Source organism: Haemorhous mexicanus, chromosome 32, assembly GCF_027477595.1.
Source record: "Haemorhous mexicanus isolate bHaeMex1 chromosome 32, bHaeMex1.pri, whole genome shotgun sequence".
Classification (NCBI taxonomy): domain Eukaryota; kingdom Metazoa; phylum Chordata; class Aves; order Passeriformes; family Fringillidae; genus Haemorhous; species Haemorhous mexicanus.
The window spans coordinates 1,438,832-1,463,638 of NC_082372.1; the positions used below are offsets into that span (position 1 = coordinate 1,438,832).

General features: G+C 48.0%; 2 long non-coding RNA genes across 3 annotated transcripts; both read right to left on the minus strand.

The window, feature by feature from the left end:
* Nucleotides 1–5,559: 5,559 nt before the first annotated feature.
* Nucleotides 5,560–8,218, minus strand: LOC132340631 (uncharacterized). Of its 2 annotated transcripts, none has more exons than XR_009489947.1 (2): nt 8,083–8,218; nt 5,560–6,302 (listed from the first exon to the last, which is right to left on the minus strand). It is a non-coding gene; the product is annotated as an uncharacterized LOC132340631 (long non-coding RNA). The 2 variants fall into 2 exon arrangements; XR_009489948.1 differs by having other exon boundaries at nt 5,560–6,437.
* Nucleotides 8,219–22,313: 14,095 nt separating this feature from the next.
* On the minus strand, nt 22,314–23,697 carry LOC132340639 (uncharacterized). Its single transcript, XR_009489956.1, has 2 exons — nt 23,560–23,697; nt 22,314–23,463 (listed from the first exon to the last, which is right to left on the minus strand). It is a non-coding gene; the product is annotated as an uncharacterized LOC132340639 (long non-coding RNA).
* Nucleotides 23,698–24,807: the final 1,110 nt, after the last annotated feature.

Below are 24,807 nucleotides of genomic sequence, written 5' to 3' on the forward strand. Positions count from 1 at the left end.
GGGGGCCCGCGGGCCGAGCAGGAGCGTTCCCGTCGAGGATGCTGCAGCGCCGGCGCTGGGGCTGCCTCAGCAGCGATGGCCCCGATGTCCCAGGCGGAGCGGCACAGATTCAGTGGGTCAGAAGCCCCTTTCTATCCTGTTTTTGTCCCTTTGGATTGGTTTCTTTTTGGATCCTTAATTTGCATGAAGGTTTAAGGCGCTTGATTGGCCCATGGCAGTTCTGTCCAGGCTGGCTGGTTTCCCTTGGGGGTGGTGCCCTTTACTGAGGTGTGTGATGGGACGTTGGGTACCGTATTTCTTATAGCTACCCTTTTAACCCCTTTTACAATATAACAACCAAGCTAACAGTACATGCTTAACGATCTAGCAACTGTTTTACAACAGTTTCTAACATATTATTGACAATTCCCCCCTCTAACTATTTGATCAGGCTTCCAGCCTGCATCAATCTTTTACAGTTCAACTTCTCCTTTTCTCAGTTTCTCATACTGTTCAAGCACATCTCTGGCATTCTGATCCCTCTGTTCTTTCATTAACATTACTTTCTCACCATTTTTCCCTTCCACGCTCCCTTGCAGCATGATGCTGCTGTGGACAATGCTGGTCACTATCCAGACTAGACAGGGAATTACACATGGCAGTAATATTACACTGGCCAGTGCACTCACTACAAAGACCAATTTCTTCCACCATTTACCATTCCAGTTGAACAAGCTGTCCCACCAATCGGAGTCTCCAAACAAGGGGGTCCATTTTTGTGCCCCAACATGGGTTAGTTTTCTAATATTTTGAGGAATGTTTTTAATTACATGACTGTGGTCATCGATCTCTAGGCAGCATTCTGAAGTGTTAAATTTCCCACAGATCCCTCCTTCCTCTGTGAGGAGGTAGTCCACTGCCAATCAGATCTGGGAAATTACAGATTGTGTTTGTTGTTGCTGCTGGTTTAAGAGATCGATGGTCAGAGTTGTTTGATTGGACAGGGTTTCAAGCACTGCTTGTAGATGGATGATTCGATTGAGCATGTATTCTGGGGTTCTGTATCCCCAGCATCCATCCTGGGCCCAGGCAGCCAGCCCATCAGTATCTATAATCCTTTCTGGGGTCCAAATTTCATTGTTCCAATTTTGGGTTCTGCCAATTAAATGCCTTTTCTTTCAGGTCAGATTATCACATACTGGGACTCCCAGGTTTGATTTCTCACCCTTAGGCAGTAAGAAAAAGGATGGGTTTATTGCTCCAGTTGTTCAACTCCCGCTCCTCCCTCTTGGTAACTTCACAATGGCTGTGTTACCACAGATCCAAAAGAAATTTTTAGGGGCCTCCCAGAAATTAGAATCTGGATTTGTTATATGTTTCCAATATTTGCATAGGTTTTCTATTGTCCAGAATGGGCTGATATAATCTCCTGAGCGTTCAAACATTTTTTCTTTTTCACTGTATACACATCGAATTTCAGTTTTTTCTATTGACCAAAATGAATGGGGAGTTTCTGGGATCCACCTGGTGTGTGTGTCATTTGCTGCCAGATATCTTTTACATGGCCTTTCTCCTACTTCTATAGGATACATTTTCCCTTTTCTTGATCAACACTCTTCCCCTATTATTGCTGATTTAAGCTTCCACTCTCATTTCCTTCTTTTGGGTACTACCATGTTTTTTCTTGATGTAATCCATTTTAAAATGTCTAGGGGACCTAAACTGATACCATCCCATGGCCAAATTTCACTTAAGTGTGTCCCCCCACAAACCCAGCAATCAGTCAAATTAAATTCTTTCATAATCTTTTCCACCATATTGATAAAAAGATTCTTTCCATATATTTGTCCCTCTCTATCCCTTTGCCTTTCCAATTGCATTTCTTTCTCTTTGAATGTATCCTCTAAGTTGGTTTCACTTTCTTGTTCAAAACATACCTATCATTCTTTTGTAGGGCACTCTCTCCTGACATCATCTGGCTGGGGTTTGCAATATTTTTAGCTAACCAATATATTTTATTATCCTCTTTACAGGCTGTTAGCTGGGAGTGATGGATACATTTGGGATGCAGGTTTGTGTGTGCTCTGATTAATGCACTTACTGTATCTCCTCTATCCAAGGGACAGTAACACTTCTCACAAGTGTTTCCTCCACTTCCTTTGCAGTCAGAGAGTAGCAGCACTGCTACCAGTGGCAGTCTGGTACGGGCTGGCCTCCTCACCTCTGATCCACAGGGGTTTTCTCGGTGCCCTGAGAGTTTTACCCAGAAGGAGTTCCCAGTCCAGCCTTGCCTCCCACCTCTGGCCTTCCCTTCTTCTGCATTACTTTCACAGATGAACCCTTGTTGTTCTCGCACAATACAAGATTCTAAATTAACAGTTTGCCATTTCTCACCAATTTGACAGGCCCATTCCCTATGTTCAGAAGGACAGAGAATAGCTCCATCATGATTCAGCCCTAATGCAATCATAAGAAATAGCAAATGCACAGAGGCATTGTGTATGGTTAACAGGAGGGCAGTGGCTGTGTTTGTAATGGGATCATAAGTAAAGATTACCAAGTTCCACCAGGATTGGAATTCTCTTTCAAAATCAGTGGCACTGTCCCAAATTATTTTCCAAATTTCAGTAGGAAAAGTGCCTTCTTCACCTTCTCTTACAATTGAGGCAGCAACTGACTGCATCCACAATTGTGCCTGAATACAGCTGAGAGCCAGAGAAAGGTTGTTTTGTGTAACACCAAGTGCAACAATTACCAATTTGTCATCATTTACATTTACTTTCTCCCAATTTGGTAAAATATTTGATGGCAGCCACTGATTCCCAAAGCCAATAAGGACAACTGCAGTGGTTGCTGGAATTTGGTCAAATCTCTAGTTGTGGCAGCCAATTTATTCAAGTTCAAATAATTTACATGTTATGTATAATATCATCACCTGGTGTTACCATAAAGGGAAGGGAAAACATGATTTTTGTCGTGCAGTGCTAGTGTTGTCATGGTTTATCAGGCCTTCATGTCCCTCGGAGTTCTTCTGTAAAAGTAAACACAAGAGACTCTGCCACGAAGAGGCAGAAAAAGTTAGAACAATGGAATTGTCAGAGAGGTTTTTAACTCCAGTGGGACTCCCCCTACAGTAGGCAGAGGTCCCCCAAAACCAGGTTGTCCAGGGTAATGTGCTGGGTTCTTGAAATCATCTGGTCCCCGTAGTGAAGGAATTGTGCTTGGAGCTGTGGGGCAGTAAGCTGTGATTTTGGGACACCCATTTACCCCCCATCTATAGTAAGAGGTTTGAGAAGTCCATTGAATCCTTTCACCTTTTGCCCAAATCCTGCACACCTTTGAGAGTAAAGTGAGAAACATTCTCAGATTGAATTTCCTGTGGATTTAGGAAAATTCCAAACCATCCCTGCAATGCTTTAACAGTATTATCTCCAGTAGCTCTTTTAAAAGCATTGGCCTGGACCAACCCAAATATAAACAGAGCATAGGACTCGATGTAAATACAGACAAGAAAATAATTCTGTCCCTCATGTTGGAAAATACTCCAGACAGTTAACAGCTCCTCAGCCTGAGCAGTGCCTTCTCCCTCTCTGTTAGCAGAAGCAGAGGAGAAAGGAGGGGTTGCTTTAATCACAGAGGCAAGTTTGTCTTGGCTGCTATCCAAGCAATACAATTTTCTTGTATTGCTAAGTTTTTTTTCCACTTCTGTGAGAGCTAAGCTAACCACAAACAATCCTTTATCCCAGGCAGTGTATCTTTTCTCAGCATCTTTGAAACCACAGGAATAGAAACCAACAGGCTTTGTCAGACCCTCAGGACCCTGCTGCCATAGGTGTGCTGACAGCCCTGAGGGGGCAAATCCCCATTCCACCTGAGAGGGATCTGTGGGATGGACAGGATCCAGTGCTTGGTGAGCTGTTGCTTCAAAAATCAGCAATTGCAATGCTTCCTCCTGAGAAGGAGTCCAATCCCATTTCATCCCTTTCCTCAACGAGTCATAAAGGGGAGCGAATGGGTCCTTCTGGTTACTAAGAAATCTGTTAGTGTTTCTACAGGAGATACAGCTACTATGGTTTTTTGAAGGAGAGTTGTTGTAGGTTTAAGTGTTCCTGGAAGCCCTTGAATTAAAGGGGTCATAATTTCAGGCTTTACAGGTGATTGCATTGGTGACTCATAGCTTGTAGTTGATTTTCTTTCATGCATCAATGCAAGCAAGCAGCTTTGTGAATGTTTTCCAGGGGTTGGCTGGGGGTACCAGCTATGGTTAAAAGGTCTCCCCTTTCCAAGGGGTTAAGCCCCCCTGCCCAATAAGCTGTGTGCTGAGCTAGGGACCGTGGGCTGCGTCTGTCTCCCGTTGTGAAGAACACCCCATGTCCCCAGCACCCACTGGCTTCTTGATCTGACAAAAGAACCTGATCTCCCCCAATAAGAGACACTTGAGATATGTGCTCTGTTTTGGGTTTGTGGGGGAGAAGCCCCTACTGCTTTGCAAGTTTTGTTAATTCAGCAGCAGTGTACGGCATTTCTTTGGTGGTTATGTGTGGGTCAAGATCTTCATTACTGATAGAGCTGCATTCTGTTTGAAGTAGAGGTTTTGTGCTATTGTAAAAACAGTGTTCCCCACAATTTTTCATCAGTGCTAATTCTGTTTGAGGGTAATTTTGATTAATGTGAGGAGTTTCCTTTTCCTCTGTCTCTTTTGAGGAATCAGCATTCTGTGAATTTTTAACATGCTCCTCTCTCAAGGCAGCCCGTAATAAATTATTTTCAGTTCTTTCTTCATCTAATTGTTTTTGCAAGACTTCAACTAAGTTTTGAAGGGAGTCTATTATAGCATTTTCCTCACTCCTTCTCTTAAAGCGAGTTTCTATAGCTGCTGTAAGACAAGCTCTCAAAATGGAGCAGAGGAGAGTTTTATTTTTGCCCAGTTTGACTTTTGTTTCATGTTGCAAAGAACATACTCTATCAGTAACATTTTATAAATTAAACCAATTGCAGTTTGCCCATTCTTCTCCTCCTGGAGAAGGTGTGGCATTGTATTTAGCAAGCAGAGCATAAAATTCAGCTTTACCTTTTGCACTGAGGTTTTGAGTCATGTTTTGAAGGGACCAAAACCACGACAGGGAGGTGCAAACTTAAGTTATACAACCACACAGCCTTTCCTGTGTTCCCCTTTGCTTCTCTGGGTGGGTGAAGAGACAAAATCAGCCTGGGAGGCCCTTGCTTAATTTCTTCAAGTTGCCCCTTCCTTCCCAGACAGTGCAGATACACACAAACACAACAGAAACAGTTTCCCGTTTTGCACCAACAGATCTTTTGTGAAATTCTGGGAGAAAACCCTCAACAGAGTATGGGGGTGCTTTTCACCTGGCCGTGCGCAGTTTGTGGGAAATTCGAATCGCACCCCTTGTGGAGTGAAACTTCCTTCCCCTGTTACAGACTGCTCACCTCCTGCAAACCCCTCTGTCTCAGAATCCTGTCCTTGATGCCAATTTGATGTCACGATCCATCCTTACAAAGGGGTTTCGTGATGGTTCGTGAATTGATCTCAGAGTGCAAAAAAAAGACACGGTGAGGGGATTTGCAGTAACAATCAAAAACCAAATGCACTTTTATTCAATGACCACAGCAAAATGCATTGGGGGGAATTGGGGAAAAAGGGAAGAGGAAGAAAAAAGAGGGAGGAAAAGAAAGGAAGCTATATAGCTAGCAAAAGTAGAGACACAAAGGCCTTCAAAGTCTTCAGTCGATGGAGCTTGCCTGGTCACGTCAGGGGAGATCTCAAAGACTCTGGTCGATTCGAACTCCTGTTATAGTCTTTTTTGATGGGGGAAGGGGATGAGTCTTGAAATCGAATCAAAAGTAGTACAGAATAGTCTATTGTAATTTCTGGGGGGGAAAAAAGAAAGGTATTGAAGAAGGGTACAAACAGTCCATATTCTCAGCAGTGGGTGAGAACCACTGTCTTCTTGGTCCAATGGTCACACCTGCAGGTGCACATCTCACTTTGGTCAGCTCGCCTCCCCCACACACCTCCCCCAGGTGAGGGGTTTCAGTCCCAGTCCTTGGGAGGAGGGGGAGCTTCTCCACACAGGGGTCTCATGTCTCAGTCCTTGAGGGAGAGGCTTCTCCCATCTCAGTCCATCACGGTGGCTGTGAAGCAGATGTGGGGTCTTCTGTGGGGACCACCAAAGGTACCCCAGAAAAGTCCAGCCAAGCTGAGAGGCGGGGAAATTCCAGGGCCATTGTTGTGAAGCAGGCACAAGAAAAGGGCAAGGTGTCTCCTTTTCACTAGGTTCAGTCTTCCATGGAAGCAAACACACCTGCAAACAACAGCTTGGCAAGCCAAGGGCTTTGCTCAGGCCTCAGGGTCTTGGTGAACAACTGTCCTGAGCAAGACCAGGATTCCAGCCAGGGTCTTTTCAGTGGCCCCAGTTTCTGTCCTTTTCCCAATGATCCTGAGGCAGATGAGAGAAACTTTGGACAGAGATTTACACCGTCCTCAGCCACCCCCAGGGCAGTGCAGGCCAAGTCCAGGGACACTGCAGGGTCATGGGGACACTGCACAGGTAGCACCAGGGACGTGGCAGTGCCACCCGTCCAGTGGCACCAGTTCAGTGCCAGTGTCCCTGTGCCACTGCCACCAGTCCTGTCCTGGTGTCACCAGTTCCATCCCAGCGCCACCAGCCCAGTGCCACCAATCCAGTGTCTCCAGGGCTGCCCCACTGTCACCACCCCAGTGTCCCCAGTTCAATCCCAGCGCCACCAGTTCTATTCCACTGTCACCACCCAAGTGCCATCACTCAATGTCACCAACCCAGTTCCAGCCCAGTGTCCCCAGTTCAATCCCAGTGCCACCAGCCCAGTGCTCCCAGTGCCACCACTCCATTGTCCCCATACCAGTGTCACCAGCCCAGTGCCACCAGTTTCAGCCCAGTGTCTCCAGTCTCATCCCACTGCCCCCCATCCTGTCCCAGTGTCCCTGCCCCAATGTCACCAGTTGTGTCCCAGTGTCCCCATTCCAGGGTCACCTGTTGTGTCCTGGTGTCACCCGTTCCACCCCAGTGCACCAGCCCAGTGCACCCAGTCCCTTCCTGACGTCCCCATCCCAGTCTCCCCTCCCAGTGTCCCCATTCCTGTTCCAGTATCCCTGTCCCAGTGCCACCAGTTCCATCCCACTGCCACCAGCCCAGTGCCACCAGGGTTGCCCCAGTGTCACCACCCCAGTGTCACCAGTTCCATCCCAATGCCACCAGTTCTATCCCACTGTCACCACCCCAGGGTCCCTGGGCCTGTCCCAGTGCCACCACCCCTGTGTCATCATTCCGGTACCACCAAGCCAGTGCCACAGTCTGTCCCACTGTCACCAGTGTTTGGGGGGTTCTGGTGGAGTTTGGAGGCTGTTGGGGGGTTTGGGGGAGTCCCAGATGAAGTTTTGGGGATTCTTGGGGGCTTTGGGGGGTCCCAGGTAAGGTTTGGAGCTCAGGTGAGGTTTTGGGGGGTCATAAAGAGATTTTGGGGGCTCCCAGGTGAGGTTTGGAGGTCCCAGGTGAGGTGTTGGGCACCCCAGGTGAGGTTTTGGGCATCCCAGGTGTGGTTTTGGGGGGGGCAGGTGAGGTTTCCAGGGATTTGGGGCTTCCCAGTTGAGAATTCCCAAAGATTCTGGGTTTCCCAGGTGAGAACACGGGCCGGGGGCTCAGGGAGCTGAGGGAGGAGGGTCTGGGGGTGTTTTGGGGGGCTTCAATCAATGGGGGGGGCCTGGGGAGTGCCCTGGGGGGGGGGTCTGGTGAGTGTGGGGGTGTCCCATGGATTTGATTCCACAGGTTTTGCCTTTTCTATTTTTCAGATTCTGTGCTGCCTTACTCTGTGGCTCTGGGCTTCATATTAAGGGATGCTGAGCTCTGTTCACAGAGCAGGGAGACAAAACAATTCCTGCTCTAGCTGGGAACCCAAGGACAAATAATCCAAACCTCAGGCCCAAGAGCATAAACAATGTGGACTGAAGAGAGAAAAACAAGAAGGATGGGACTTCATCAGCTAAAGCTATAATTGGACAATTAACTCCAAGATGCAAATGGAGCAGAACTGATAAAAGTGACCGACCTCATGACCTCGTCCATTTTGTGGCCATTTTGGTTCATCTTGGGCGTAGCCTGGCTGGGCTCTTGTTCTGCCCAAGGTGGCTCCGTGGAGGCCTTTTAACAAATGCCTGCTTTATGGTGTAACTGTGCCTGGCCTCTGCTCCAGGTCAGCCTTCTGAAGCCATCAGTTGGTGGCGAGCACGAAGGGAGCCGAGGCACCTGGGCAAGGGCTGGAGCAGAGGCAGAGGAAGGTGCAGCTGCTGCCCCCCAGCCCGCGGCACTGGCGGGGCCCAGGTGCGGTGCAGAGGGTGTGGGAGGCCAAGAAGCTCGGGAGGAGCGAGAGAGGCGGCAGCGGCTGAAGGGGTGCTGTGTTTCTCAGGTGAGAGCGGTGGGAAGGGGTGTTTTGTGCTCTGGAGCGCAGGGGTGCGGTGCTCGGTGTGCCCCGGTGTCAGGGAGGGCGGGCGCTGTGAGAGCGGGGCTGGATTGCGGTGCTGGGCTTGGCGTGGGGCCAGCAGCGGTGGCGCAGGGGATCGTTCCCGCACCGCCACTCCGGAGCGCCGCGATTGGAATCTTGCTCTTTCTCTCTCTCCTTGGTTCTTTTAATTTCTACTCATAACTGTTAGAAATCGGTGTGCATATTCTGCTGCGAGTGCTGTAGTGATAATATCCCGAGAGACAGTCCCCTGAGATTAGCACTGAGAATCTGGGGAAACCTTCGGTGGGGTGGGGAGCCTTTTTCTTCAAATGCAAACTTAACAGACTCAGAAAAGATGTGGCCGCGGTATGAACTAGAGGACAATCAGACGAGGCCCGAGTGTGGTAGTTTGGATAAGAGATTAATATCAAGTTTGATTTCCCGTAGACGCGAGGATAAATGCTCAGGGCGCTCAGGTGAGCGGGAGTATGCGAGGCTCTTTGGGGTGTCAGCATGTCAGCGGAGCTCGGCAGCAAAGGAAAAGGGAGAGCATACCTTAGTCTGAAAGGGAAAAGGGGAGAAAAGGAAAAAAGAGCCAATATTGGACAGCGAAAGTAAAACAAGGGAGGAAGAAGGCTTACATCGAGTTGCTCCCGTCCTGAGGGTGGGGTCGGTCGGGTCCGGGCCAAGGTGTGTCCCCGCCGCCGCCGCATCCGCCACGATCGGGGGGCGGGGGAGGCGCAGCTCAGACGGGGTCCCAGCCAGGGCAGGAGGAGAAAGGCGAGCCTGGGCAGGCAGGGATGCCGCCGCCCCCGCCCCAGGAGGAGCAGCCGGGGGCAGAGCCTTGTACCGGGAGAGGGGAGGGGATGGATGGCGGGCACAGCCCACGGCACCGCCCCGGGAGGAGCAGCCGGGGGCAGAGCCTTGTACCGGGAGAGGGGAGGGGAGAGGGAACCTCCCATGGGGGCAGGGGTCTCTCCGCTCTCAGGTCTGTCCGTTTCCATAGCAACCCTGAACGCCGGGGAGCCGCTTCGGGGGATGACGTCACCGATGCAGGCGGACGCGCAGCCCGGGTTAAAAGACGCAGCAAATCCTGCGTGGGGCTTCCTAGGATCGGGGGTGGGCAAAATAGATTATATGGTACAACAGGGTCAGCCGAATCAGAGCGCTCCTGCTCCAGGAGCTCCGAGGAAGATGAAATTGATGAACTCATTGCAGCCTCGAGCAAGCGAAGGAGGGGAAAGATCGTGAGAAAAGCCATCAAAGAGCGCAGCCCCATAGCGAAACATACTAGATAAAAAAAGAGAAAAGAACCGGTTTTACAAGTCCCACTACTACAAGCAGTTGGTAATCAGGGGCCGATATATGTAAAGGTCCATATTCCCTTGTGAAAAACCTTCCTGTTAATATGTAAAAGTTTAATAAAGGACAATAGGAGACAGAGACAGTAAAGCAAAGATTACAGCCGGGTGCACCTTGGCACTCAGCCAAGAGCACACCTGCTAGTTTGGGAAACACCCTTTTTATACCATTTCAATCACATCAGCCTGTTGCATATTCATAGACTCCATGCATATCCGTCATCTAGTTTACATATTCCAGGAACTGTATAGCATGGCTCCTCCCTGGTCTGTCTTTTTAGAGCCTGTGTGTTTCTTGGCTGTGGGTTTGGTTCCCTCTCTTGATCACTTCCACTCTGGGCCTTGGTCCACACTTTCCTCAGTCTGCAGATGCTGATAGTTGGCATATCAACAGCAGGGTGCTCATGCCATGTTCACTGGATGTTATCCCGGCCAAACAGACAGTTCACTCCTAACTAGATCAGCTACTATGTATAAGTTTTCGTTAACAGCAGAAATAAAAGCAAACTTTTTTTAACATTGTACATACAACATTTATCTTAATATTTGCAAAAAACAAACAATATAATATGCATTTATATCAATCCCTCCTCTTCCCTTTTTTACAAATTATTTGGCTTGAACAGTTTTTCTATCTTTTCTATCATTTCTTTTTTTTTATCCTCCATTATTTGCTTCTTTTTTCATAAAAATTTTTTGCTTCTTCTTAGGGGTATTCGGGTTTTTTTTGTTTCTTTAATACCATAATCTTTTGTGCAGTCCCAGATGTAGTCAATTTTGGGTCTATAGGCATTGTTACTGAATCTTTAAAACTGAAAATCAAGGACAAAGACTCTCTAACTAGTTAAAGTTAGAAAGTTGTATGTTTATTACACCAGTGGGCAGCACGGGGGGAAGTCGTCCCCGAAATGCGGGACTGCACCACACAAGGATTTTTGCCTTCTATTTATTTCCCAAAATAATACATATGCACAACCCCAGTACTTCCTATCCCCACTTTGTGTTTAAATGAGGTTATTAGTCCTTCATGCACGCGCAATTCTTCTCTTGAATTGGGTGGGTGTAGTGGTTTTGGTTTGCCAGTTTCAGGTTTCCCAATTTTGAGATTTTCCCGGCCAACACACCAAAGAATGTGGGAGATTCAGTGCTGGCCAATGACCAATACACTCACTTCCTGCTGTGAGATGGGATTAGGAGAAAGGCAAAGCAGGCTCAAAACTTTAAAAGGGTATAAAGGAAATGTTATTAAAAGTAACTAAAAAGAAAAAACAGTAGTAAGAATCAAAACAAACCTTTCAGAACACTTCTCCTCCTCCCACAACCTTTTCTTTTCCACTGGCAGTGTAAAGAAACCAAACCTAAGATTTCCAGTCAGTTTACCACTTCCAAAAAAGTCTTTCTTCAGTTCACTGAGGAAGAGAAGTCCCTCTTGTTAAGGTTATGGAGACTTCTCCACAAGAGGATAGAAACCAGTTCTCTCGTGGTTCTCAATTTCATCACGAATAGCAGCTGCCTGGGGAACCCTGCTATTGTGAAATCCTTCCCATTTCTGCAAGCCTTCCCACTGCTCCTCGATGGGCCATGCCGACTTATGGGGCATTGTTTAATGATGAGCAGTTCAAAGGCAAAAGTTCTCATTATCTATTTCTAAAATCATCTTCATCCCTGGGAACAGAGATCTTCTTCTTCTCCTGGAAGCACAGGACTGCTTTTCTCTCTTCCTCTGTTCAGCCTTCTCATGGGATCACAGCTATTTCAACATCTGCTTATCCTAGCATGGAGACTTTTGCTCGATATCAATTTGAACACTTTCATCTCCCCATAGTTTCTTGTGTTATAAGGAAAAAGAGTCCTTTCTCCCTAGCTTCCAAGAGGATTTCAGCTCCAAAAACAAGGCATCTCTTCCTTCCTCCCACCAACTAGAAAGGAGAGAGCTCCCGGGTTTTTTAATCTTTAACATGTGTGTTGCCCAGAGGCGTCTCCAGCTTCTGAGTCGTTCAACAGACTGTCAGTTACACAAAAAGCTTTGCATCACTTCCCTGAATTTCCTCCCATTCCAAACCATGACAGCTGGCGTCTCAAATTGGGTCAGTGGTCCCAGGGATGAAGTCAGGAAGGTCTTTGTCAGGTCTCTGGGACACTCTGGCATGGTCTAAGGCTTTGTGATGGATTAACATGGAGTCCAGGTGCTGGGCATTGTTCTACTGGTTTGTCCTGGGTTGACTATATGATGCTTTTATCCCCAGTCGTCTCGTTCTGTTTATGCTGAATAAGAAGTTTTGCACATTTAAGACTTGTTCCAAAGATTGAAGGGAGGAGAGAAGGAGAGAAGAAGCGTGCAGTTTGTTTTCAGACACTGAACTCACTCCTACACATCCCTGCTCCTGGACTGTGTTGTCTGCGGACGAACAGACAGCAACAGAGCTCTCTCTCTTTTTTTTTTTTTTTTTTTTTTTTTCTTTTTTTTTTTTCTTTTAGTTAGTTTAGCTAGCTGAGGCAAAGAAGTTCCCTGGACTGTGGTTTTTTTCTTTTTTTTCCCTTTTTTTGGACCTGTTCACACCCACCTTGGACTGAACACCCAGCAGAGCACAGGCAGCTCTCATCAGTGGCCAGCGGGCCGGGCCTGGGCCACAGCATTTCCAGCGCCGGAGGGACTGATAAGGGACTGAGTGAGCTGAACTGGAACCTGGGGAGGGGACTCTCTGGGTTTGTCATCTCCTTTGGAGCAGCAAGGGGTTTGATTGTTTAATATTGTTTAGGTTTTATTGTTTAATAAACAGTTTTTTTCCACTTTTCTCCAAGGAGGTATTTTTCTCCTGGACCGGTTGGGGGGAAGGGCGATTGAATCTGACTTCCTAGAGGAGCCCTTTGGGGGTTCTCTCCCAAATCTGCCCTGAACCAGGACAACCGGGAACGCCTGAGGCTTTTCTGGCTCAGAGGCAAGGGCAGCACAAGCTTGTCCTCTCTGCCTTTAAGGCCTGTAAAACGTCCATGATGGTTTTCCACAACGTAGCATACGTGGATGCCTCTTTTGCCTCATTTTCCCCGGATGCAGTGCAGTCCCACAACCTTCGCTCCACAGCTTCCCATGTCGAAATCTCAAAGGCACCCTGTGCTCCTGCTATGAGAGTATGTTCCCAAGCCCAGTGTAATCGTCCCTTCAAATTGGAAGCATCATACTTTTGTTCTCTCTTACAGAGGATATGTTGGAGGAGTTTCTGAACACCTTCCCTTTCATGTTCAGACCCCATCTCCTCCCCGGCCGCTCACCTTGATCAGGGCGAGATTCAGGACATCTACAATTGGAGCTCCAGTAACCTTTTCCTCTCACTGGGGCAGTGAGGATGCTTTCGACCGGCTTCTCCTCTCCTCGAGGGCTGGCTCTGATCCTCTGCACAGCAGCCAAATTGCTGTCCTTGAGTCCCTCTCAGGGCTGCCCGTGATCTCCACCAGAAATGTGGGGAGAACGGTGTGGGATGCAGAGGTTCAGGGACATCACACCACAACCAATATGATCCAGTGAAGCCAAATTTATTATCCTTAAAAAGACTGTATTTATAATAATTCTCTACTGTCCACGCGTCTCTAGCTAATACATGATTGGCTAAGCTTAGCAGTTCACATGTCTGAGATAGGATGCTGATTGGATCAGCTAACTTCTCACGCGTCTGGCTGTGGTTTTCTGTCCCACCCGTGAACTGTCTTTTTCCTTACTTTCCCAAGCTCACTGGCAAACTTGCTGAGTCCATTTGACTCTTCTTCTTGTATCTTTTCCAAGGATATACCGACCCCATTTTCTGAATATGTCCATTATTGTTTGTGAACGTGTCCATTGTCCATTATCCCAAGCAGGCTGGATTGTGCATCAGATGAATATGGCCATTGTCCTGCAAAAACTCCTCTGCAAAAACTCCTCAACAGTAGGCCTCAACCATCTGGTCGATTGTAGGTTCTGGGTTGAAGGGGAGAGCTCTTAGTATTGTTTTGCACTCATTGTTCGCCTTTGCCAAGGCTATCTTATTTAGAACTCCCTTCCTGGCCTCTGGGCTTTCTGTTTGTCTCTCAAGTGCAACTTTAAATCTGTCTACAAATTTTATTAAAGTTTCACTTGCTCCTTGTTTGATGTTAGTGAAACTCTGTGTAGGTAGGGTGTCATCGAGAGCGAGGAGCAGGGATGTCTTTGCAGCTGTGGCGATGTCATTGAGTGCAGCTTCTTGTAAATCCTTTGCTTGGTCTTGTGGCTTCTTGTGGCTTCTGGAAGTCAACTTCTCCCGCCATTTCTTCAAGGGTTAAATTTGGTTTGTTGGCATCTTTTGAATATGTGTCACTAGTGATTTGAGAAGCCTTTTCCACTGCCTCTCCCACAGCATGTACTCAGCCGGGGAGAGGAGGCAGTTCATGATATTTTTATTTTCATGTGGACCAAGACATGGTCAGAGAAGGTGGCTTCCAATGAGTTTTTACAGAAGTGCAACCCATGCCCATGCCCATTAGCCACTTTGCAGAGCTCCTTCACTTCCCCATAAGAGATGGGCTCCCAGGAATTGATTGCAGTCATCCTTCTGCTGCATTTACCTGTAACTGGGAATGCCAAGATCTTTTAGGTGAGCTCTGAGCCCTCCCAGGTAGTTTCCCTCTGCAAATTGGCCCAGCGATCCTCAGGCTTGGGACTGGAATCTGAGTGTGAGGAATCCTCACTCTCATCCTCTAAGGATGAGGATGGAGGGCGCTTGATGACTGCAGGGGGCCTCTTGGGGCAGCCAGAATCTGCCTGTGTGTGGGAGGCAGTGGAAGCCAATATGGCCTCCTCCTGGTCACTGTCATCACCACTTCTGTTCCCAGTGTTGTGGGAATGGGAAGGGGAGGGGCCATCAGGAGAGGAGCCAAGAGTGGAGGAGGTAGAGATGGGGTGTGCACAACAGGGAGGGGGTTCCCAATAGAGAGGGGAAGTCCCAACAGGGACACACTTCCTGACACAGAAGGGGAGGGGCAGGGCGCGATTACAGGAATAGAGAAAGTGGGAGGAGGGTCAGAGAGGTCATTTTTGGCAGGACAGGGAGGTCACAAAATGGCCATCGCCTTTGTGGGGTCAGCACCATTTTGTGGGAAAAGGGCAGGAAAACTTGGAGAGGGAGAAGACAAGATGGCGGGGCTGGCCACATTGCCAGCACCATCTTGGAGAACGACTGGGGGTGGTAGAACTGGGTACGTGGGCATTGGTAAGAGGGTTAGGGGAGAGCCCAAGGCAGCATGGCCATTGGACACTGAGCAGGACACTGAGAGATGTCAGAGAGACGGGAGCAACCCTGCTCCTGCTGGCAGGATCCATCTCCCAATCCACCCTGAGGCTAGGAAGAGGGTTTAGGGACGCGAGGGAAGGAACGTGAAGAATGGGTTTTAAACTGGGGTGCTGAATGTTTCCCAACATTTTCTACAGACTAAACAATAATAGCAAACAAAGGATAAAATTTCCCACTGAAAGATCCCCTTTATCATGAAGAACGTAGAACCTTTTCCCCACATGGTCCCAGAACTAATTAGTTACAATGGATTCCCTCATAACATCAGGAAAATACTTAAACAACCAACAAAAAAAAACATTTTAAGTCTGCCTTTGAGAAATGAAAATTTTCCCCACAAGGATTCCTTTAACTTGGGTATAAACTTCCCTCTGAGGGTGGGTCACTTTGGCTCCCATCCCCACACTTCCTCCCAGCATCCAAGAGGAAAAGAAAGCAAAGGAAAGATGAAAAGGCTGACCCCCAAATATATTACTCACAAGACAGTGGGTCAACAAAAGCTTTTGGGGTGGTCCATCAGCTTTGACTGATTTTCTCCCCTCGGGAAGGCTGCTGGTTGCCTGTGGGATTCCCCCAATAAAAGTTAGGAGTCTCCTCTAGGAACTGGCTGCTCCAAACACAACTTAATTCCAGTAGCAAAAAAGCCACTGGAGACACTTCCAGGAATGCTCTGAAGAGGTCCCTGTTCAGGGTGCCAGCTGTCACAAGCCGCTCGCCCGTTGGAGGTGGAGTGAGAGGCAGCGGAGCCGTGACCTTCCAGAAGTGTCTCCAGTAATGAAGGCGCCCGGGGGCACAGGCACACACACACAGAGTCACTGCAGCACACACTTCTCTTGTGGAATCACCAAGGACAAAGAAGTGGGACGGGGCTTTGTATGGAGGTCAGAGGAGGAGGTTTATTGCAGCCATACACAAAGGGGTCCAGGGACAGAGACAAACGAACAGTGGAGGGTCCAGGTTTAAATACAGGGGACAAAGGGGGTGGAGCAGAGCATCAGGGCCAATGGGCTGAGGGCTCAGGGCAGTACAGAGGGGAGACAAGGGGTGGCAGCCAATAGGGTAAAGGGGTGGGACACTGTGGCAATATGGGGCCAATGGGTAAGCAGGGAAGGGAGAACATTCTAGGGCATACACAATAAGGAAAAAGGGGCAGAGAGGCCAACAGGCCAACCAGGGAGGTAGAACTGGGGTACATTTGCATATACAACAAAGCATCCTGGGAGAGGCTCTGCTCAGTCACCCTGAACAGCGGAGATTTCTCCAACTTAGGGTCTGTCTGTCCAAAGGACTATAATGGACTTTGTTCTGTAGGCCCACCAGCCTCCACAGATGCTCAGTGGAAAAAGGAGTTAGAAGCTTTGCTTGTGAAATTTGTGGGGCATGCAAACCAGAATATCACAGCCCTCACAACTGACCACCTGGCTGGAGAAGGAGCCCACTCAGACCCTGTTGGGCAAGCCCACATTCCTAGAGAGGCCCTGGAGGGTATTACTGAAGTTGTGCATACCACATTTTTAAAGGTCCCTGAAGCTGTGGCCCCCCAGAAAGTATTTACTAATGTAAAGCAAGGACTGGCTGAGCCTTATATGCAATTCATTGGCTGCTTGAAACAAACTCTTAGAAGACAAATTGAGAATGACATTGCCAGAGAGGTATTGGTTTTAAAATTAGCTGTTGAAAATGCTAATGAGAATTGTAAAAAACCTCTGAAGTCCTTGCCTAAGGAGGAACCCACCCTGCTGAAAATGACAGAGGCATGGAACCACCTGTGTACCTTCAGCATAGGGCAGCAGTTACTCATGAAGCTGTGGGGGCTGGTATAGCAAATGCCTTTGCAGCTTTGGAGACTATGCCAGGGGACCCTGAACGTGCTTCAGGGTCAGGAAATCTGGGCATTTGAAAAAGGAGTGTTTTGGAAAAGGGGAGGCCAGACCCAAAGCTCCCAGTATTTGCCCTCAGTGCCGTAATGGAAGGCATTATGCTAATCAACAATGTTCCAAGTGGTGGATTTTGAAGAGCATTTGATATCAGGAACCAGGAGCTGAGGCGCGGGGTGGCACCGCACACAGACACAAATGGCCCAGCCGATGCCTCAGAGCAGACCACAGCAAGGCCCAGCCCAGCTGCCACGAGCAGCCTTCGCCTGACCATCGCCAATTTACAACCATCCACAGCAGGGAGCGCCGGGCTGGACCTGGCAGCCTCCATCACAGTAACGTTCCTTGAGTCATCTGTTCAGTTGCTTCCCACAGGAGCTTTTGGACCACCCGGGCAGCGTATGCATGCATTGTTTTTAGGTCGGTCATCCACCTCTTCTTCAATGGGACTTTTTGTTCTCCCTGGGGTTACAGACTCTGACCCTGATAATGAGATTATGATCATGGCATGAACACCCCGACTGCCTTTCACTCTTCCCCAAGGAACTTGAATAGCTCAATTGAGTTTATTTCCCCAAACCATGAGCATTCCTTCCACAGACGTAATGCGAAAAGGGGGATTTGGGTCTACTGGAACACCCCAAGTATGCTGGGTAAAACCTATATTAGAACAACGCCCCACATGCTGGTGTACCCTGACATGAAAAGGGCAAAAGACAACACTTGACAGCCTCATAGACACAGGGGCTGAAGTTACAGTTTTCTCTCAAGGCAAATGGCCCTCACAGTGGTCCCTTGCTGAAGTGCTCCAGGCACTTTCAGGCATTGGAGGAAGCAGCCACAGCTGTCAAAGCCCCCACCTGGTACAGATCAAAGGCCCCGAGGGACACTGTGCCTCAGTCATACTGTTTGTGTTACCAGTGCCAATGGTACTGTGGTGGGGGATGTTCTCTCCCAATGGGGCTTTGGAATTCAATCAGATTTTTAATGGGGGCCATTGGAGCGTGGCCCTTTAAAACTAACCTGGAAAATAGAGAAACTGGTTTGGGTGGATCAATGGCCCCTACCACTGCAAAAACTTTGTGCATTAACAGAGTTGGTCCAACAACAACTCCAGAAAGGGCATACTGTCCCTTCTACCCGTCCTTGGAATTCTCCCATGTTTGTTATCAAAAACAAACTGGCAAATGGCGTTTACTCCATGATCTTTGAAAAATTAATGCAGCTATGGAGGACACAGGAGCCTTACAGCCTGGTCTCCCATCTCCTACTATGATTCCCCAAAACTGGCACTTTGTTATTGATTAAAAAGGTTGCCTTTTGATATTCCTTTACATCCTGATGATGCTCCTAAATTTTCCTTTTCAGTTCCAAGCACAAACATGGAGGCGCCCTTACAGCAATATCACTGGATAGTTTTACCTCAGGGAATGAAAAACCAACTGTACTATTTGCCAGTGGTATATTGCTAGGTCCTCAATTCTGTTCATCAACAAATGCCCAATGTTCTTTTGTACCATTCTATGGATGACATTCCTGTAGCAGCTGAACAACAGGAAGTCATGGAGAAAGCCTTAGTTAGCCCCTGTCACCTGTAAAACCTGTAAATCAGGCACAGCTCCCGAAAAGGTACAAAAGCATCCTCTGTGGAGGTATTTGGGGTAGCACATTGGAGTCTATTCAATTTCTCCCCAAACGCTGCAAATTCAGACAAATATTTGCACCTTACCTGATGCACAAAAACTTTTGTGAACAATCAGCTGGGTGTGTTCATTGTTAGGGATTTCAGATGCAAAGGTTAGTCCTTTAGTTTGAATGGTTAAAAGCAGACTCAGACCGTTTATCACCTAGACAACTTACATTTCAAATTCAGCAGGTGCTGCAATGCCGAAGTGATGCCATAGTAAACCAACAGGCTGCACGCTGGGCGCCTGAGCTGCCTTTGTTTTTAATCATCTTGTGTCCAGCAAAACAGCCCCAGGCCTTGATGTTTCACTGGGACTCCAAGGCACCAGACTCTTTGTTTATCACTGAATGGATTTATTTACCACACCAAATGACCAAAACCATCAGAACCCAACATGAAATGATGGCCCACTTGGTTGTTAAGGCCCGACAGAGACTCATTTCTCTTGCAGGAGTGGAATTTTCCACTATTTTCCTACCTTTAACCACCTTGTATTTGAATTGAGTATTTTAGGAATCAGAGGCTGTTCAGATGGCCTTTGCTGAACTCAGTGGACAAATCTCAATACATCCTCCAAAACATAAGCTTTTAATACCTTTATTTCAATCAATAGAAAAATCAGAGGACTGAGGTTCCACTTCAAGGCTTAACAGTATTCACAGATGGTTCTGGTCACTCTCAGAAATCAGTGGTACTATGGAGAGACCTCTCTTCTAGTGCCTGGAGAGAAGATTTTTCCACACCTGAGGGGTTCCCCAAATTGTTGAATTTGCTGCTGTTGTCAAAGCTTTTCAAAAATTTCCTGTTCCTTTTAATCTGCTTACAGATTCAGCTTATGTTGCAGGAATAGTGATGAGAGCCAAAGAATCAGTTTTGAAAGAGGTTGAAAATTCAAAACTTTTTTATTGGTTGCACCTCCTCATTTTTTCCATAGAAAATAGAACGTTTCCTTACTTTGTTATGCAGATTTGATCACATACAGACATTCCCAGATTTTTAGCTGAAGGAAACAGGCAAGCTGACCTTTTAACAATGCCTGTACAACAATCTGCTCTACCTAATAAGATAGAATAGGCTAAATTGAGCCATTCGTTTTTTCACCAAAATGCTTAAACTTGGATTTGTCCCTTTGACATTACTAAAGCCCAAGCTTCGAGAATTATTGCTGTTTGTCCTGATTGCCAAAGGTGCTCTTTTCTCTCTATTGCAGGAAGTGTTAATTCCAGAGGGCTTCAGAGCCTTCAGGTCTGGCATCAGACATTACCTATTTTTCTGAATTTGGTCATTTAAAATGCATTCATTCCTCTATTGATACCTTTTCTGGTGCTCTTTTTGCATCAGCCCATCCAGGGGAAACAGATAAAGATGTCTCTAGACACTTTGCTGCTTTTGCCACTCTTGGTATACCATCTGAAGTGAAGACAGACAATGGCCCAGCTCATACTTCCTGTCGAGTTGCTGCCTCTTTTGCCTTATGGGGAATTCTTGCATTTGTGGGGTTCCCAGACGAAGGAAGGAATGATGAATCTGACTCCATGTTCTTAGAAGGCTAATTTATTATTTTATGATACTATATTATATTAAAGAATGATATACTAAAACTTATTAAACTATACTAAAGAATACAGAAAGGAGACATCCAGAAGGCTAAAAGATACTAATGAAAAACTCATGACTCCTTCCAGAGTCCTGACACTGCTTGACTGGGATTGGTCATTAAGTCAAAACAATTCACATGAAACCAATGAAACAATCACCTGGGAGTAAACAATCTCCACACACATTCCAAAGCAGCAAAACACAGGAGAAGCAATGAGATAATATTGTTTTCCTTTTTCTCTGAGGTTTTCTCTGAGGTTTCTCAACTTCCCAGGAAAAGAATCCTGGGCAAAGGGATTTTTCCAGAAAATATGACTGCCACAGGGAATTAGGCACAAAACAGGTATTGCTCATTCCCCAACAGGCCAATCTGCCACTGAACGGGCTCATGGCTCCCTCGAGCATCTCCTGGTACAACAGAAAGGGGAGGTGGAGATGGCACCCCTGCCGAGAGACTGCAGAAAGCCCTTTATGTTTTAAAATTTTTGAATAGTTCTTTGATGGACCCAACCCATTGATTATTTGACATTTTAACTGTAATTCACAACTGCAACAAAAGGAAAACCCCTGCCTTAGTGAAGGATCCAGAATCTGGTAAGATCTTTGGGCCTTATCCTTAAATCACCTGGGGTAGAGGTTTTGCTTGTGTCTCCACAGAGAATGGTCCCAAGTGGATTCCAGCAAGAATGTGAAGCCGTTTTGAGAATCTTTGAGTGCATCCCCTGAAGATTCACCTTGAACACCAACATTGGCCGAGAACCCTTGTGAACAGGACCTCACCACCACACCAGCACCTCTTTAACCTCTAACAGACTTATGCCCTTGGGAAAATGGTTAAGATTACCCAGTGGTATCAGGGTTCACAGGGCTAGGAAAACTTCTGGGGGATTGGAGACTTGGTGGATGGATAAGAAATTTAGTTAAAATAGGCTTCTATGTATTAGGCATTGTATTATGTATTGCTATGGTTATTCCTTGTATTTACACTGTGTGAAAAAATTAATAGGCAACTCACTTAAGAGAGTATTTTTTCTTGAACACATAGAGGGATGTATGGGGAATAAAACAGAATACAGTGGAACCGATAAAGGGGCCTGATATCTTAGGCCTGATCGAGCAGAAACTGTGGGAGGGACAGACACAGATTAAGGCTTCACTGGGCAAGAAGTGACCAAGAAACATGTTGTGAGACTTTGTGATGTTACCAGGTGATGTGATGTCATGAAGAATGTGTAACCAATGGGAAATTGTTACCAAAAATAGAGCCCTATATAAGTACCATACAAGTCAAAGCCTATATAAACCCCTGGTATATTCAATAAAATTGGCTCCTGATCTAAACTTGGATGTTCCCATCTCTCAATCATCATTAACCCCCCTGGGTGAGGGGAAGGTGTTGGAGATTCCTTTCCCTTCTCCTTGTACTGTTGTGATTTGGTTGTTAATAAATTCTCTCCCTGTGCCCAGGCTCAGTCTATTTTGCCAATGCTGGTGCTCCAGGCAGGATCTCTCCCGTTCCTTCTCTCAACTCCCAGGCCTCTCCACAGCCAATCAGAGCATGCAATGAACAAGAGCCAGCCAATCAGAGAGAGCAGATCTGATGACTCACCAGTTGCCAGGCAGACCCACAGCACCCGGTGTTCCCCACCTGGCCCCACCCTCCCTGCCCAAACACGGGAGGTCCCGGCCAGGTGCAAGGCCACGGGCAGGGGCTGCGGCCGCCACCGGCTCAGGAGCTCTGTGGGCAAAGAAAAGGGGGTGACACCGGGCTGGGGGGCACTCGCAGGGCTCCCCTAAATGGTGCCTCCATTTGTGTTGGCTCAAGTGAGAGCTTCTGGAGAATCTCTTCCCACACAGGACACTCACTGGGCCTCTCCCCAGTGTGGATGTGCCTGTGGGTGACGAGGGTGGAGTTGTGCTTGAAGCCCTTCCCGCAGTCCGGGCAGTGGAAGGGCCTCTCCTCTGTGTGAATCCGCTAATGTACTGAAGCACAGACAGACAACTCTGCAACTAATTAAAGTTCAAAAGAAGGTTGTTTTATTTCAGCACTGGACACATGAGGAATCATTTCCAAATGCATGTGCAAGGAGTGGCAGACTCCTGCTCTCTGTTTATACAGAAAAGGTTTTACATATCCAGGCAGTTTCTAAGGAGACAGAATACAGAATCATTACCTGCCCACTTTGTGTTATAATCAGCTGAATACCTAATATGGCTGTGCAATTGCCCTCCCTTAATTGGGTCAGTGGGATTTTGAAATAAGGGAGTGGGCATATGGGAGGAAGAAAGCTGTCTTCCTCATGGTAAACTCCTCACCCATGGCCAGTTTGCAGGACTTTGTGATCTGCTGGTCACAGTCCAAGCCTCTCTGTTTGGACTGTGATTATTCTTCTTTAGACTGTGATTATAAAACTGTTTGATTATTCTTAAGGCAAGGTATTTCTATGGTCTCTGCTCCTTCACAATTGCTACATCTATCTCTATCACTCCTGGCTTTACTTTCTAATATATTTGTTACTCTTTCACTAAGGTATGTGATTTTTGCTAGCTAACTTAGCTTCTTAACTAATTTTAAATCTTAACTAAAATATGTAATCTTCTACTATCTCAATTATATTCCCAGCTAGCCCCTCAACTCATCCACAGTTTTCAATTATTGTAAATACATTTCCAGCTGATCCCTTGATTCATTATGATGAGATTGGAGCTGCTCAGAAACCACCTCCTACACTCGGGACACTCATAGGTCCTCTCCTGGTGTGGATCTTGCGGTGACTGATGAGGTTGGAGCTCCACCCAAAGCCCTTCCCGCACTCCCCACACTTGTAGGGCCAGTTCCCTGTGGGGATCACCTGGACCAGGTATGAGCTCCAGAGCTCTGGCTGAAGCCCTTCCCACATCCCAAGCACTTGTGGGGCTTCTGCCTGCCATGAGTCCTCTCCACCACCTCTGAGTTCCAAATGGATCTCCAGCTGCCTTCCTGGCACAGGGGGCATCTTTCCTCTTTACATCTCCAGGGGGTTTGCAGCCCCTCCTTGTGTGGGATCTCCAGGGCTTTTCCTCCCCACTGGATTCCTGTGCCATGGAGCTGCTCCAAACAGCCTCTTCCATGAGGTTCTGCAGCAGGGATTTGCTCTCCCTGGTCTCCGTCTGCAGCTCAGTGCCTGGGGTAAGGAAAGAAAAGGAGAGAAGGAGTGAGGAAGGAAGAAGGACAGAATGAGAAGAGGAAGGAGGGTGGACAAGGACAGGATGGGACTTACCATTGTGCCACAGGGAAGGGGAAGGAGATCCCACCAATTCATCCCTGGCAGGATGGCCTTGGCCTGCAGGCACAGGAAATGCTGGGCTGATAGGTGGAGCAGAGGAGAGAAGGAAAGAGGCAGTGACTTCCTTCTCACCTGCCTCAGTGTCCCACACCATTCTTCCTTTTCCTTGCAGCCTCCTCCACCTCCATCCAGACAAAGTTTGGGATTGACAAATCCTGGCTTGGGGGAAAAACAACATCTGAGACCCTTGGTCCCGCTGCCCAAGTCCAGCTCCAGAAGTAACTGCCCTGTCCACCGTTGGGCAGGCCCAGACCCTGCTCATCTCCAGCCTCCCCCACTCCTCCAGGCTGCTGGGATCCCCCAGCTCCGGGATTGGCCCTTGCTGCTCTCCCCACTCCAATGCCAATGTCCACCCCCAACTGGTACCACCTCCCCAGCCAGTACAGAGATTGCCACAGGAACCCTCCATAATTCTCCAAAGGGGCATCTGTTCTCACCCCTGGGGCCCTGCAAGATCCAAACATCCCCTCTCCTGCAAACAAACCCTCCCAGAGATTCCCCGATGGATTTGGGGCGAGCTCCCCCTCCCCACTCACCTGTGAGATCTGGGGGGGGTCGAGGCTGCCAGGGCCAGGAGAGCTGCAGACTCAGTGGGTGGGCGGGAAAACCCTGTGGTTCTGCTGCAGCTCTTCCTCTTCCTCCTCCTGTTCCTCCTTTTCCAAATCCTCCTCTCTCCCTCCTCCTGCTCCTCCTCCTCCTGCTCCTCCTCCCTGCCTACCCCAGACCCCCTTTTCCCACCCACCTCTCCCCCACAGTCACAGCACGATCAACTTCTGGGTGGAGGGAACCCCCCATGAGCCCCCCAGGGATGGGCAGGGGGCTTGAGGACCCACCCAGTGCAGATCCATTCCCCCCCAGAGCCCCAGGGAATCACTCCAGGGATCAAGTGATGGGGACACAAAAGGATCCCCATGGAACCACCTTTTTTTCTGTTCCATCCCTACCTTTCCCTCCCCTCACTTATCATTCCTCCAACCCAAAGACCCCTCCCAACTCAATTTGGGGGTCCCATCCCCTTCTCCCGCTCTGAGTCCTCTTTTCCTCTGCTCTTCCACCCCTTCCACATTGTCCCTCCAGCCCCACCCCACACCCCTGTGCTCGGTTTTGGGGGATCCAGGCCCCTCCTGCTCCGCCTGGGGGTCACATCCCCCCTTTCCCTCAATTCTGGCAGCTCCTGGCAGC